This window comes from Python bivittatus, unplaced genomic scaffold (assembly GCF_059951505.1).
Source record: "Python bivittatus isolate LINGU-HERP-01145 unplaced genomic scaffold, Pbiv_v1 ctg000080_np1212, whole genome shotgun sequence".
NCBI classification, from domain to species: Eukaryota; Metazoa; Chordata; class Lepidosauria; order Squamata; family Pythonidae; genus Python; species Python bivittatus.
This window is the reverse complement of record NW_028277035.1, coordinates 63139591-63154803: the sequence shown is the minus strand read 5'-3', so window position 1 is coordinate 63154803 and position 15213 is coordinate 63139591. Positions and strand designations below refer to the sequence as shown.

Sequence of the window (15213 nt, the reverse complement as noted above, 5' to 3'; positions counted from 1 at the left end):
TCAAGTGTGCAGAAACTTCTTATATACCCTATGTAGCTACTGGAACGGTTGGAGAAGGCTTTGAGGGGATGCAGAGCTCCTCAGTAGGAAAACTGCACCAGCTGCAAGGCAGAAGTTACCTTGCTGATGTCGTTCAAACTGCCTTTTGCTGATCCAAGACCTCTTTTGTACATTTTTCAGTTTCTAAGTGCATTCTTTCTTCATTCTTCCCTTTGCTTTCTCTCACTTGTTCTTCTCTCTTTCCATTCATTCGGTTCTTTATTTCTGCTGTGTGTGTCTGTGTATTCTCTCTCTCTCATACATACACGCACATATACAGGTACTTTATTTTGAGAAATGTCAGCATCCAACTGCCAGGCTGGAAAAATCATGGGGGACTTGTAAACAATTCTCTCCTGACATTTGGAATTTCCCTGCCTGCCCCTTATACCCTTGAGAACACTCTCAGCTGCTAAACCTCAATGCTTTTCCTTTTAAAATTATTGTTTTAAATGACATAATGTGCCTGAACTCCTGAAAGCCCACGGAGGGGAAAAAAATGATTTGAAACCCTCCATTTCCAAGCTGGCACAGATGGAAGACTAGCCCTGTTAAGGCCCCGTAGAAAATATTCACCTGCTAAACGAATAATAAAATAATTACCACCTAGCACAAAGCCATGATGATCTGTTCAGGAAGCAGATTGCTGGAAGTAAATCCACACTACAGCAATCTGCGGCAAGAACAATACACAAAACACGACAGAGTCAGAGTGCCAAAGAAAAGGTTAAAGCAGAAATGTTGAATCCCCTTTGGGACTATTTATGAATGATGCTGCTCCTTGGAAACAGCTAATTCATGGCCTCTTCAAGCAATCACTGAGGATGGCCGGGCCAGGGAAGAGGAAGGTGGCAACAAAGGTGCTTGGAAAGCAGATATGTGGAAACTCCCAGCCAAAGCTGAGTTGAGCTAATTGCTCTTATCCTGCGCCACCATTTCTGTACCAAAGAACTAAACAAGCACCTCCCAATGCACGCAGAAAGCTTCTGTAGGTAACAGGCCCCCAGTGAGATGCCTGGGTTGCCAATGGAGCTCTGTGAAGAGCTGTGACAGAAATGGGTGGTGTGTGGTTTGTTTGCTGGTAATTCTCCTGCAACTTTCATTGCAGCTGAAGGTTTAGAAGATTGTGAAGAAGAGAGAAGAATTAGAATTGGAAGGTTGCATTTGCCAATGGTTTACATATGCACAGTTGTTGGAAAGATTTAAATTAGATAAGAAAAGTTATGAATTCACCACTAAGAAAACTGAGTCTGAATGTGCCTTGTGTGTGGTGAACATCTTATTGCTAAAATATATAAGCTTTTGTTAAAGATTAATTTGGAAGATGAATATGTTGAAGACCGTATGGTTAAATGGGCAGAGAACTCTGGATCATAATGCTGGATCAGTGGGAAAATATGTGGAATAAAGGTTTAAAGTTCACTCTTAATTATACTTTAAAATAAAATTTTTATAAAATTTTATAAAATGGTGTTAAATACCGTTGGTATTTGACACCAGATAAATTGTCTAAGATGTACAAAGGAACTTCAAATGTTTGTTGGAAATGTAATCAGTGTGAAGGTACATTTTATCATCTATGGTGGACTTGTGAAAAAGCCAGGAGATATTGGGACACGGTATGTGTTTTGATTCAAAAGATTTTGAAAATGGATTTGCAACTGAAACCAGAGATCTTCCTTTTAGGTGTGATCGATAAACAAATGGAAAGACAGCATGGAAACCTATTTCTTTATATAATAACTGCAACAATATGTGCAAAAATGGAAGGATCTACAAATACCTACAGCCAAAGAATGGATATTGAAATTAATGGAATTGGCAGAGATGGAAAAATTGACTACTTAAAGAAAGGACACTGTCTAGCTTTGTTTCTAATTAGAAACCACTCTTGGACTTTTTGCCTGATAACTCAAAAAAATGCAATTTTGATTTTGGGATTTGATGACTGACTTATTTTATACCTATAGAAATATCTTGTACTAATCATATGTATTGTTGAAATAGATTGATTCTATGACCTTTTTGAATGTTAAACTAAAAATTATTTTTACTGTGTAAATTTTTAGATATTAGAGTAAGAGGTGAATGTATTTTACATTTATACCTGTACCAAAGAAAGTCAGAAGTTACTTTTCTTTTTCTATGCTTTTTATTTTCTGATATTTCTTTTCTTTTCCTTTTCACTTTTTTGTATTTTAATCTTTCTGAAATTTAATAAAATTTACACGAAGGAGAAGGAGAAGGAGAAGGAGAAGGAGAAGGAGAAGGAGAAGGAGAAGGAGAAGGAGAAGGAGAAGGAGAAAAGGTTGTCAGGTAATACCCCCAAGAATTGGTGATTGTCTGGTTCTCTTTGGCTGCTGCAATAGACTTGTTGCAACCAAACATGTCATGGAAAATGGATGGATATGCACCAATTTAGCCTTTTTACCAACTTAACCTTAAAAATGATTTAATAGTGGGGAGGGGGGGAATTCTTGTCAGAAGTATTGCAATTATTTGCTATAATTTATTTTTTTTTGAATGAGTAGTATGAATGTAGTTCTGTTCTGGTGTCTTCTTCACATGCTCAGTGATGCAAGGGAAGAGTCAATGGCCATACATACAATGCAGCTGCCTCCAGGCGAACACTTGCCCATGAATTGCAACCTCCAGTATCAGAGAGAGTTGAACATTTTAAACTTCCAGGGCTGCTCTGATAATCAGATATGAGGCTGCTCCAAGGCTAGACAGGAAACTGCTTAGGGGCAATGATGTCACATGCATTATCACATCATCAGGCAAATGATGCAAGTTGTTCATGAAGTCATGGCACACATGATGTCATCGTGACTTGTACTGGAGAAGGAAGATGGGATATAAATGAAATAAAATCAATCAAATGCATTCTTTCTAATGCTGCTGCCTATACTATTTTCTAAATTTAACATCATGGGAGGAGAAGGGGGAGAAGGGATACTACCTCAATTTTCTCCAATCAGGTATCCTCCAGTATACTGTAATGTCTATCATGCTGGCTGGGAATTCTGAGTATTGTAGCTTAAAGGTATATGGGAGGTAGCAAATCTGGGAACTCTGCTGAAGTCATTCATCATGAATCTACATTTAGAATAGGAAAAAATATATACTTTGGAAAGAAGATAGCTTTGTCCAAGGCTACTAGATACCCAATAGTCATGTCTATGAGCTTCAGCGGACAGCTTCTGAGTGATTCCACATTGTACACAGGAGGCTCCAGTTTTCTACCATTTTACCCACTACCTATGTCTTTTACCTCCTTATCATTTTCCTTGTACGGGATGTATTTGTTCCTTTTAAAATAATTTTTGTTACCCCTAACCCTCATCATGCTTTAGAAATGAATGAGTATATAGCAACAACAAATGTACTAATTTGATGGAATCAGGCTAAATAGAGGCAAAGATATATGAATATTGGGCTGTTTTTCCAGTTTAGTTCTCCAGTTTTATAGCTTTTTAAAGAGACACAGCATGCATGAGAAACAGCTTGGCAACAGCAAACTGAATAGCATCAGTAACATTCAGAGATCCCACCTTGCCACTGAAAGCCACTTTAATCCAGGGGAGGAAAACCCAGTGCCATAACTAGGTGCCATCTTTATTAGAATCAACTAAAATAACCTGTGAGAGATTGTGGGGAGACTGGGAAACAAATGGAAGGGACAGCAGGCATAAACAATCAAGAGAGAGCAAGTGAGTGGACAGCTGGTCTCAAAAATGGCAACTTAGCCCAGGTGGAGAAGAATCTGGGGAGAAGCATTTCAGATCCTCAAAGACACACCACCTTAATTGAAAGAAGGCTGGGAAATTCCTCTTCCAGTTTCCAGGATTCTGCATTTATATCCACCTACCATTAAAGAGACCTTACTGAAATCTGTGTAGTTCTTGCTTCCTTGATCTTGCCCAGCTACAGGGGGGCTTGATGTAATCCTGCTGAGAAGACTTCATCAGACTTGGCTTTTAAAAAGAATCATAAAGAAGTAGCCAGGACCCCCCAAATCTGATGCTTAAGCCACACATCCCACATCCTTGAAAATCAGCCTTCCTCATTTGTTTCAGCTCCTTTTGTGTTATTCTGCTTGGTCCTAGTAAAGATGTCATCTAGCTACAGATTTGTTTGGGCTTTTGCCTTACCAATGGAGCGCATCTCAGCAGGGAAGTGTTAGGATATACCATTCCAGTTCAGCTCCAGCATCCCAACATTTTAGAACAGTGTTTCTCAACCTCAGCAACTTTAAGATGTGTGGACATCAGAATTCTGGGAGTTGAAGTCCACACATCTTAAAGTTGCTGAGGTTGAGAAACACAGTTTTAGAAAGATGGCATTTTGTTCAAAGCCCTCAGATGAGAAAATAGAATAAGCACAGTTAATCCTGATTACCACTGGGAGTTCTTAATGTGTTTATAATGGTGGGCAAGTATGGCTAACCAATGACTCATCCTGCCCTCACGTCAGTGGTCAGCACATGGGGCTCTAGCCATGCTGCAAAGCATCCTTTGCTTTCTTGGGCTGATGAAAGCATGAACAAGTCCAGATTGGCTGTCTGGTAGTTTAGCTGTGGCACTAACCTGTCATCCATCTGCCTCTTTAACTGTTCACTCTACTTTACCCTGACCCACCTTGGCCCCTATCTGCTGGCTGCTGAATCGCTCACCCTCCCGAAAGAAAGCCCGCGCCCCCCCCCCCGGTGAAAAACATTTGCTCTGCTTAGCAAGGTTTGCCATGGGGTACATTTTGTATGCAGGAAGGAGGCGAGAGAGAGGTGATGCAGCAAGCAAGCTAGGAAAAGTCAATCTCTCCACCCCCACTTTCACTTCCCATTTCATTAGGTGGAGGCTTTGAGTTTTTTGTTTTCTTTTTTTAACAAGAGGCCAAAATGTATATTTGACTTTAAATTCAAATGTGCAATATGGGCCAGTGCCTCAGAGTTGGAACGAAGCAGCAAATCTGGGCAAGGAAACAAGGAATATTTCTCTTCAGCTGTGTCCAAAACCATCTTGATTTATTCAGCCTTCTGTACAGAGGAAAGGAGGGGAAAATACCATCTCCAAGGGCTTGGCAGCTTTAGCAATAAAACCTCTTTTGAACACCCAACACAATAAACAGGTTACAATGGGAAGAGAGAGAAGGTTTGCAACACTCCAAGATGTCTGAAAGGCACAAGGGAAAACTAGCATTGCCAGGCCAGATTTTTGCTTCAGGGTGGCTGGCCCTGCTCTGATCGCAGCCCAGTTGGGATCATTCTGCCTTGAGTTTCAGAGTTTCTGATCAGTGGAGGCTCAGAAGAAATGCATTCTGCAACGCCCAATCCACGGCAGAGCTCTATTCTCTTCCAACGCTCGCTGCAGAAGAGAAAGTAATTCAGTGGCAGTTCTAGCGATGAACAAACCCCACTTGGCATCTATCCCAAATAGGGAGCCATTCCCCTTTTATTCAAGCAATCTAGGGATTATTAAATGGACTTCAAATCGGGCAATAATCTACAATTACAAGATTTTATGGGTCAGTCAGCTGTTTTGTAAATAGCCATGGCTTAGGATTCACAGAGAGAATGCCTACAAATCAGGCATTCAAATCAGCTGGCCCTGCGAGCTTCCAAACTGATCCTGGGTTATGATAATACCAGAAGGCAGGCTTTTGCTGATGTGAGAAACTGCATGGAAGGACTTCCTTATAATTTAATTGGTAGTTTAAGAGAAGTCATGCATTTCCTTTAGCAGATCCTAAAGCATCCATCATGTCTCTTCATTTTAAACAATGAAGGTACCATTTCATGCAGGGACTCAGCAGCTGCAGGATAAAAGATGGGAGAAATTGTATATCACCCTGAGGGTCCTGCTTTAGAAGACTAATAAATTCGAGCTCAGAGCAAAAGCGGTAAACCTTCGGGTAATCAGAAACTGTGGTCAACTATCTGGCTCAAGAAAAGCTGCCTCAAAGCTTCCATCAGGCCCACTGTCAGAAGAACTACGACCAAAGAAATGTACACATTCAAGGGGATCAAACTTGCTGACATAACACTGCTGAATAATAAAACAAATAGATTTAGAGGCAACATGAAGCCCTTCTGAAGATATCCAGATATGAATTGAATACCAGCAAATCCTTTTCCAGTGCAGCATCATTTCTAAAGCTATGAAAGAAACAAGCTACGGTACGGCAGAAGGTCTCTTGAACATATCTACTTCTCTACAACCATTAACAGAATAAAAAGCTCTGTTTTATTACATCTGCTTTAGGTTAAATAATCTCACTGTGTCAGTTCCTTGACCAATATGACAAAACAGTTGTACATAAGGTCAGGACACATGTTGGGGTCAAACATGAGAGTCTGAGCAATATATAGAATCCATGACCAATGAAAATTCAAGAAGCAACCTATTGGCCCAGTACCGAGAATGCATGATAAAGACCAGAGTAACTAGGTACACAAAATGCAGCGTAAGCCTCTTCATAAATGCTGTTCAAAAACTGAGTTGCTGAAAACAGTCCTTTTAAACCAGAGCTCCTGGATCCCAATCTAGGCACCAGTTGCAGGCAGCCATGGCTATTGGAGAGAATTCCTCCTCATGCCTTGCTTCCTAATGGTTCTGTACCAGGGTTCCTCAACCTTAGCAACTTTAAGATGGGTGGACTTAGCTGGCTGGGGAATTCTGGGAGTTGAAGTCCACCCATCTTAAAGTTGCTGAGGTTGAGGAACCCTGTTCTATACTAATAAGGAGGCCTGTTTCTCCATCAAGTGCATTGCCACTGAGGAGAACCTTCCATCCCCTTCCTCCCTGGTTCTGGGCAGTGTTTCAGCATTGTCAAAATTATACAGGCATGAATCAACAATGCCTGATGACTCATATGTGTGATTCTCAGCACATGAAGATCAGATTCAGAGCACCAGCATCTGAGGACCTCCTAGCTCTACTTTAGCATTTTTTAAGCCAGCTGCTTCCCCAGGATATCCAAGTCTGAAAATTTAGATAGACTTCTGATGAAGACTCCTCTGCTTGAGACATAACAGATGCTGAGTCATTGCAAAGAGAGTGTTGGTTTTGATTATAATTGTAAATCTCGAATAGAGAAGCATGTCCCTAATTTAATGTCTTTTACATTGATTTAGCAGCATCTAAACTGGAAATCTCTTGGAAATCATGATGTTCCCAACATCTCATTCTACAACAGATACCTAATGTTGAGAGCTGGTGTGGCAAAGATGCTAAATTAAGGCTGGGGAGACTTAAGTCCACCATCAGTCATGGAAGTTCACTGAGTGATCCTGGGCCAGTCATTGTCTCTCAGCCCAACCTATCTTAGAAGACAATTGCAGGGAGAAATAGAAGACTGCTACTTTATATATACTGCTTTTTGCTCATGGAAGAATGGCAGGATACACTTTTAATTAACAAATAAAGAGAATAAATAAATCAAAGCGTAAATGCCAGCATAAAATCCTACCCAACAAACAGCCAGCAATGTTTTAATAGCCAACACAATCGGTATTGTTTGATCCAAACAGTTCCCTGGCAACTGGTGCCAGACCTTCAGCCTATTCAGAGGCATGCTTCTAGTCTTCATTGTTGTTTTAGAAATAGGTCTAAAAACATGCCAGCATCATCTTCAAAAAGCCTCTTTATTCAAGGGTGGATTTTAATGCGCCTTTACAATAATTGGAGTTGGGTTAATGGGAGAATATACCTGCAACTGATTTCAATTTTCCAATTTGCTTTCTTAATGTAATTTTTCTCTCCCTCTCACTTCAAACAATCATTATTACTACTTTAATTGACTAGATTCAATACTCGAAAATCTAATAAGCTATTGTAGAAAACATTGCTGAATTGAAATTATGCCATAATCAAGGTTGATTTGCAATTAGAAAGTGGTCTCTTTTGGATACTCCCTGAACTGGTCCCTTCTGATAGTCATTTATCTTGACTGAGTCCTAACAAACAACATTTGCAAGAGCAAGGGGGTGGGGTAAATTACATGGTTTGATGCCCCTCTATAGCATGCGGACACAGCCAGAACACTTTGCATAGGAAAGGTTTTAAAACAGGCAGGCAGGTGTGATGTGGAAAGAAACCACACAAAGGGAAGGGAAATGATGAAGGAAGGCAGCTCCTGAATGTGGGAGGGGAAGGCAGGAGAATCTGAGAGCAATGAAGATATGAGGAGGCACAGGTGCCATCTGCTGGACACAGAGATTTCTGGCACATTTAAAAGATGCTTGTTTATATCCTCTGACACAAATCATATTTTTCTTCCTACTGTAGAAACAGCTGCACATTTTACTAATACCAAATATATTCTGACATATGCAGACACCACTCCGTGAACCAAGGCATGCGTAGAAGCTCATCCTGTGTTGTCAATATACAATGCTACCCAGAAATTCCTCTGAATTTCCATAGAGGGGTGTGTGTGTGTGTGTGTACATGTTTGTATGTGCATACGCTCATATAATTCTAAAGTAGAAACAAAAGAAATTGCATGTCTATTGTTGAGAGAGAGAGAGAGAGAGAGAGAGAGAGAGAGAGATGCCACAACTGTGTGAACATCAGATTCCAGAGCTCTTTTTACACACTCAGTGAATACAGAGAAGAGAGGCAGAATTTACTCATTATACTGACATCCATGCAACCATCTGAAGGCCTGTTAAAGCCTATACGTCTAATATATGCAAGCTATTATACATAGTTTTGTTCTGTCCAGTTGGTGTATACTACAAAAGGCAGTGTCCTTGTTGCGAGTACAAATTGTGCGCAAATTTTGCTACTCTTCAGATTTCCAGAAGAATGTTCTGGGATCAGAAAAGGCACAGCATATGTAGTCCTGAATTTCCCCACTACATCTTCCCAAAACGCGTGAAGAGAATTTTGATAGCAAATAGGAACTGGGGGGTCTGGTTCATTCTTGTCAGCATACCCTTAAACGAGTTCACAAGTCACAGTTCAGGTGTATCAATAAATCAGTACAGTGAGAACTATCCCCATAATGGAGTTTAGGACATATAAATCAGACACAAAGGGAAAAACAAAAACAAAAGAGCATGCCTTCCTGCTACAGATGTGTAATTTTCACACACTATGTGGGTGAACATCAAGGAGGGGTGATGATTTCCATTAAAGAGTGGGCCCCAGAAAGATGGAAGGAAAGGCTCTTTCCTCTCCGCTCTTCAGTTTATCCCACCCTGAGAGAAAGGGTCTGAGGTTGTAATCATAAGGACAATGTGTGGCAAACTTCTGAAGCCAGACGTATCCAGCCCTGTTCGAGGCTTCTGTATCTGAACATGTGGAAAGCCCAAAGCAGGGAGCAATCACGAACAAGTACCCACCTCCATCTTTCCTCTCTCCAAAATCTACTTGTTCAGGTAGGAAGGTCAAAGGGGACTTGCACTTGCATTTGTTTAAATACAAGCACAGCTAAAATGATCCAGGAGTCTTGCCTTATCAAGGGACAGCAGTATCATGTTCAAGCAAATACAAGGGGAGCTCCCCTTCAGACCTTCCACTGAAACACATGGAGGCTGGAAAGTAGAGGGGATGGGATTATGCCTGGCTCTCCCCATTTTGAATTCTCCACATGTTTAGGCAAAAGTCCGAATGGGGCTTTTTATGCCCACCCATGTTGCTTTCAAGCGACCACTCCTTTGAATCAGTAATTGACCATTGACATGAGCCTCTTTCATGACAAAAGAAACTGGGCATGTTTAGCCTTGCAAGAGAAGACTGGGGGAGAAGATTTTAAATACTTGAAGGCATGTCACACAGAAGAAGGTCATCTCAGAGTGCAGGATGTGAAATAATAGTCTGAAGTTATAGGAAGGTAAATTCTGGTTTAATGTTAGAAAAACCTTCAACAGTGGAGCAGGTGGTTTGTGCAACCACCAACTGGGCTTACCCACTTGAGAAGGAATGGAAGAACCAATTTCCAGACCTTGAAAGAGGTCAAGAAGTGCTGTGATTGACAGCACTGAAAGCTGTTGACAGAACTAATGAACAAGAATGGTCATGTTCTCATTATCCATGTTTCACCACAACTCCTCCATGAAACCATCCAGTGCAGATTATGTCCCATACCCAGGCCTGAATCGAGTCTACCATGGGTCCAGATGGTCTGATTTCCCCAGAGCTCTTTGTAGTTATTCCTCCACTACTTTCTTAATAATTTTCCCCAAGAAGAAGAGGTTGGAGATAGGACACTAGTTATCCACTGATATTGGATCCAAGCCTGACTTCTTGAGGAGAAGATCTTCTTCTTCAACAGATCTTTTAGAGTGGATAGAGCCTCCCCTTCCTTCCAAGAGGCATTGACTACTGCCTGGATCCAACTCCCAGTCTTCTCCTTGACCAAGCAGGTAGAGCAGAGGTAATTCCATATGTGGCAGAGCTAACATCATAAAGAATCCTGCCCACTCAATTTGAGATGATCTCTGTCACCTCACTGGATTCTCTCCACTTGTCTTCCAACTCAGAATGAATACAAAATGTTTCACTAACAAATGTTCAGCCAAGTGTTATGTGTATGTTTTAACTGGCTTAAAGAAAGCCAGTACAAATAAAATATGGATTCAGCATCATGGAAAAAATGGCCATTTGGTTTCCTTGGGCTTAGCCAGAAGAGGGTAATTATTTAACAGTAAGAGGAAGGTGAACCGAGAGACTAGGTTATGAGACTATGAGAATGAACTGGAGCTTCAGGAACAACTTAGTGGCTGAAATATGTAAAGCTCAAGTCTAGTACCTAAGTGGAGAGCCAGAGTTAATAGTGGGTTGGCATCTAGGCAGGTTACTAAAGCTCATAATTATGTGGTCTGGAAACCAATTTAACCAGCTCATAAAGTTAGCTTGTATTGTAAATAGATCATAATTTTTCCCCAGATATTATTCTCTGGTTCCAAACACAAAACAAGGATCTATAGATAAAAACTTACTGGGTCTGTGTAAGCTAAACCATTGATTGATTATCATAGTTTATTGAGTAAACTACAATGGATGGGTTCATTCAGCATGCTGAACAGGAACCAAACAAGCCACATTTATCACACGTATCATGGTGTTAAGAAGTCAAGAGAAATTCTATTCATCTCATAAGGCAACATCGGAGATGTTTCCAGCCTTCTCTGCTGGAAATAAGAAACTCTTGGAATCTCATTCATGTGCCAGTTGGAAACCATTAAGCCCTTCAGAAAAACCTGAAAGATGAGAAAACAGTGATTGAGGTCCTTTAGGATCCACTGAGAAAGTGATGTACATCATGCTGGCTGAAGACTGGGGAGTTATAGTCCAAACTCAACTGGAGGGTTCCCGGCTGGGGGAAACCAGTGTACATCAAAATGCTAGCTTTGAGATGTTCACTCAGTTCATAATTTGCTAACTCCATTCTCCTTGGGGCCTCTAAAAACAATAAGCAAGCCCACCTAGCCAATAAACACTTGCACGTACTACTCAACAGTTCTGCAGGACATCTGCCACAAATATCACTTAACAAGCCAGCAGTAATCACGAATCCCTTTAGGCTTCAATTCATTTCGAAAGCACGTCTGTTTTTTGCTAGTTTAGACGATGTATTCAGCTATCATCCTTGGCAAAGCTGAAAACATGAAACAGTCTCGGACACTATATGTGTTTCTCCTGTCAGCTTAGGATTTCGAGCTTCTTCTTTCTACAGAGGCAAGTGCTAACTCTGGCCTGGATGAATATATTTCTGTTCATCTCCTTGGGATTGAAAACTCATCCCCATAGGCAGGACAGCTAGTTTTGCATGCCAGTTTTCTTGAGGAACCTTTCTCTCCAATCTTGGCAGTTATTCAGGGTGCCATCTGTCTCTTTCCCTCTTTCCCTCTCAGCTTAGAAATGGGTTCACACACCAGGCAGGTTGTTTCTACCGAACCTTCTGCTGGTCCAAGCACTCTTTTAAAAAGGGAAAGTTGGTGAAGGAACATTGCCAGCCACTCAACCCTCCTACTCCATTTGCATGTGATTTGGGGCTGGGGGGAGAGCAGAAAAGGAGACCAAGGGAATAATGTAGCCTCCAACACCAGATGAAAGGGAGTTCATTCCGTTCCTGGCAGCACTGGCCATCCCCAACCATATGTTCTGTTTTGAAAATTTGTTAACTCCTGAAAAGGTATCAGATACTGTAAAAGTAGGTACTGTGATACTGTAGAAGAAGAAAAGAATGTATTTCTTACGCTAATCCATTGTTCATGCATCATTTAAACCCTCTGCAGGATGTTTAGCAATCCTTATTTTGCAACTACATCACAAATGAAAATATGATGCTCTAGGAAATAGTAATGGAAGAATTGAAATGGCAGCCAAAGACCCATCTGTTCTGATACGTTATTAACAGGAATCAAAAGCAAGACTCAAATAGCAGAAGCTCTGTTTCTCCTTAAGGTGATCAAGTTTACTAGCAAAGAAGAAAGCCACATTCCCCTGATGAGAGCTCAGCAAACACAGAGAAACTGAAAATATCCGTGTGGCTATTCAAGTTGAATTGATCAATGGCAACCGAAGAAGCATGACTTGACTGTTTATGGGTGTCCAGACTTGGTAGATGTAAAGTAAACCCTAATTCACTGTAAAGTTTCTCCTTCATAGAGAAAACAGCTAATAGAGAAAGAAAAGATAGAAATGGAGCTCTACAGTTTCTGGATAAATTGTCATGAGCAAACATAGGTCAACCCTGAAGAGCAGAAAGGAACAAAAGATCCATGCAGTTAGCAACCAATCTATAACTAGAAAGATGCAATCCCAAAAAAGCAGTCCCTAATAAATAAATTCATCCATTAGGAGTTATACTGTATCTATTAAAAAAAATGGTTTCTTTCATTTTTCCCTCTTTTTTACAATCAGTCTTTACATTTCGATGCCTTTTCCCAGAAACCTCTTTGTTTTATACAACCACAGTGTAAAAGCTCTTTTACTACCAAAATATAACCTCCAAAAAAGAAATAGCTGTTTTGTGTTGGAGCAAATTATTTTATTTTAATGGGTACTGTTTTTAAACATGAAATATATTTAAGCACAATATATTTAAAAGTGCACATTTCAAGATGACATGTCACCCAGCAAGGGTTACTAAAGGAGGTTAAGAAGTTTGCAGAGTATCTGTATCCTTTCTTTGCATCTGTTCCACTGGAGAAGATATAGGATGTGACAAGAATAGTGGTAGCAAGAGATCAAGTTCTAAATCATCTTGATTACTGAAAACAAACAAATCATTAGATAACTGAAAAGGAACAAATCACTAAATCCTATTCTCCACTGGGGAGTATTTAAAGAATTCAAATGTGAAATTGCTTACCTTCTGACAAAGTGTGTAACCAGTTCACACAATGATCCTCAGTACCAGGTATGAAAAATGGAAATGCAATGCTGATTTTAAATACATGCACCAGAAGAATCCAGGAAATTAAAGGCTGATTAGCTTAATCCCCGTCCTGGGTAAATTGGTGGAAAGTGTTATTAAACATAAAATTATTGATAAATAGAAAGCTTTTGTCAAAGTGTGACTAATACTACTATGTAGGTATCATATATTGATGTGAATATATGTATATTGTGCCCCGGGCTTGTGTGAAGGAAGGAATGGACATGTATAAAAGATGGATGTGTGAGACCCATTCAGAGCAGACTATAAAGGCAGAAGGGTTAGCCCTGGAAGATCTCACTGTATGCAGTATCATCAGAATGGAGACCCCTAAGATTCAACAAAGGATAATTCTCAAAACAAAAGATGCTTCTCCAAACACTAAAGTGGTTCTCAGAATAAGAGGTGGTTCTCATGTGAAAAAGTACTAGGTGCTATGTGAAGATCAGGCTTTGATTGACCAAGCTTTGCCAGAAGTTATAAAAGTAGGTAGGAAATGCAGAACCTTGGAGCCAGAGCATAGAACGAGGTATCATGCTTGGTGATTCTCCCACCTTATTTCTTCTGGAACTCAAAGCTAGCTAGCTGCCCAGCTTGACTTTGAATTGATAGCCAGGCATGGGTGTATCAGTGTGCCTGTGAGTGAAACTGGAGTTCAGAATGTGAATAAAGTTATAAACCTGCATTGATTTCTACGTATCCTAAGTCTCTTGATAAATGAAAAACAAGTAGCACTGCAGGTGTTATAAAGACCCACTTCATTAGTCTTGCTGTGACATCATTGGCACAGCCTCCAGGATCCAAGACTAGGCAGTGGAACAAATTAAAGAGATAAGAATATCTAAATATAAAGAAGCAACAGGGACAGTGCATTTTAACTTGTACAGAAATTATCTGGAGTTATTAAGGGTGATTAAAACAGAAATGGACAGTGGACTTTAAAAGGATCTCTCTGAATGGCAATGGACATTAAAGTGGAAAATGCAGTTGAGAATTACATGTACTTCTCACTTACTGACTGCCTCATGTAACAACTGTTCAAAATTATGACGGTGTAACAAAAACAGCTTTGTGACCAGTCCTCACATGATCACCATTTGTGTGCTTCACAACTAGCTTCCAACAAGCAGAGTTAATGGAGAACCCAGAAATAAAATTGCAAGTTGCAGTCATGTGTTCCTCGCTTAACAACCAAATGGGAAGTGAGGTTGTAAGCCTGTCACAGTCATATGATTTTCTGCTTAGGGACTGTGACGCTTAGCGATGGAGTTGCTGGTCCCAACTGTAGTCACTAAGCGAGGTCTACCTGTAATAAATGTAAAGAGATGCATATTGAGCCAAAGAATCTTGATTGATTGATTGATTGATTGATTATATGCCATCAAATCATTGTCAACTCTTAATGACCACATAGATAATTTTCTCCATCATAATCTGTCTCTAACCTAGTCTTTCAGCTCTTTTAACAGTGCACTCATTGTCACTGTAACTGAGTCTATCCATCCTGCTGCTGGTCGTCCTCTTCTTCTCTTTCCTTCCACTTTTCCCAGTATTAGAGCCTTTTCCAGATAGCTAAGTCTCCGCCTAAAGTGTCTGAAGTAGGATAATTTGAGCCTGGTCATTTGTTCTTCAAGTGAGAACTCTGGATTGTTTTGTTTGATGATCCACTGCTTTGTTTTCTTGGCTGTCCACAGTATTCTCAGGAGTCTTCTCCAGCACCAAAGTTCAAAAGTGTCAGTACTCTTTCAATCTTGCTTCTCCATATATATTTACTGATGGGGTTGA

At 40.3% G+C, this 15213-nt stretch overlaps 1 long non-coding RNA gene across 1 annotated transcript in view; it reads right to left on the bottom strand.

The window, feature by feature from the left end:
• Positions 1-15213, bottom strand: part of LOC148216727 (uncharacterized) — a 43940-nt gene that overhangs the window by 6656 nt on the left and 22071 nt on the right. The window lies entirely within an intron of this gene.